Here is a 1,436-nt window from a genome sequence, read left to right as displayed (position 1 = left end):
CTGTTTGGCATGCAGGTTGGGTAGCTTCACCAGGTTGGCACCACATTTTTAGGTATGCCTGGTATTGCTCTTGGCATGCCCTGCGGAACTCTCCATTGAACTAGAGTTGATCCCCTGGCTTGATGTTAATGGTTGAGTGGGGGATATACCAGGCCATTAGATTACAAAATTGGGCTGGGGTACAGTTCTGGTACTGCTGTTGGCCCACAGTGAGACAGAGGTTTCAGGGTCAAGAGGGCTGATTGTGTTGTTGTATTTTCCAGTGCATTGGTAGATGTAATGTGGTCCATCCAGTTTCATTCCTTTGTTGAGACTGTGCAGTGATTAATACAATGAGTGATTTGATGGGCCACTGTCAGGAATGCAACTTTTTAAAAAAAGTATTTGTGACTTACACATGAAAGAAATGAAAATATCATGGTATTCGAACAGATGAAAGACTCAACAGACAATCAAGGTATTTTTCCATGGATAATTTCAGTTACATCACACTATAAATGTTTGCTATAAATTCTGTGCCTTAGAATTGTGCCCTCCACAATCACCTGATGAAGGAGCGGCGCTCCGATAGCTAGTGTGCTTCCAATTAAACCTGTCGAACTATAACCTGCTGTTGTGTGATTCTTAGAATATTACAGCACTACTAACAGGGCTGCATGTAAACAGGCTCAGTCCAGTTAATCAATACATTCGGAAGGATTTCCTCTAAGTTTGATTACGCAATATTGGTCAAAACCGTCAACTTCAATCTGCAATGTTGCTCTTAACAAAACTTCAGGCTGACACAAAGCTCCCCACCCCACTGCAATGTGGTAACCAGGCCCGGCCCAGGAACTGGAACTGCGACTCAAAACTGTGATCTCAAAGGAAGAGAGCAAACGCAATTCTGACAGATTAGTCCTCAAAGATGTGTAGCAAGTTTGAGACAAGGCAGGGGTATGATATCTTGCACTTAACTTAATTGCAAAACACGACTGTAAATAAGAAATGCAAAGTATAAAGAACCGGTTTGTTTTCTGTGGTTGGGGAGATTTATCCTCGTTGATCACAGTTGTTGCCTCTCGCTCCACAAGTCAAATCATCAGATCGATATCAAACCAAAAACTGCAGGTGCTGGAGATCTGAACCCAGAAACAAAGTGCTGGAGAAACGCAGCAGTTCTGAGGGCATCGGTGAAGAGAACAAAATGTTACATTTCAAGTTCACTGACTCTTCATCTGAACGGACAAAAGGTCACTGGATTTGGAACTTACAATATTGAATTCCCCTCAGAGATGCTGCTGGGCCTGCGGTTCTCCAGCACTGTGCTTTCTATAGTGAACTTTATTTACAAAACAGATCGGAAAAATACTAATCTCCAAACGTGAAAGGTTCATTGCAAACATGAGCATAGTTTCCACATTTGAGTTACACAAGCACATCTCAGTTTAAAAACA

At 42.2% G+C, this 1,436-nt stretch overlaps 1 long non-coding RNA gene across 1 annotated transcript in view; it reads left to right on the top strand.

The window, feature by feature from the left end:
• Positions 1–706, top strand: part of LOC122545784 — a 2,088-nt gene extending 1,382 nt beyond the window's left edge. The window contains exon 3 of the long non-coding RNA XR_006310597.1: positions 629–706. This is a non-coding gene — a long non-coding RNA (uncharacterized LOC122545784). The remainder of the gene's footprint in view (positions 1–628) is intronic.
• The last annotated feature ends 730 nt before the right edge of the window (positions 707–1,436 follow it).

This window comes from Chiloscyllium plagiosum, unplaced genomic scaffold (genome assembly GCF_004010195.1).
Source record: "Chiloscyllium plagiosum isolate BGI_BamShark_2017 unplaced genomic scaffold, ASM401019v2 scaf_39843, whole genome shotgun sequence".
Lineage (NCBI taxonomy): Eukaryota > Metazoa > Chordata > Chondrichthyes > Orectolobiformes > Hemiscylliidae > Chiloscyllium > Chiloscyllium plagiosum.
This window is presented reverse-complemented; position numbering and strand designations above follow the sequence as displayed.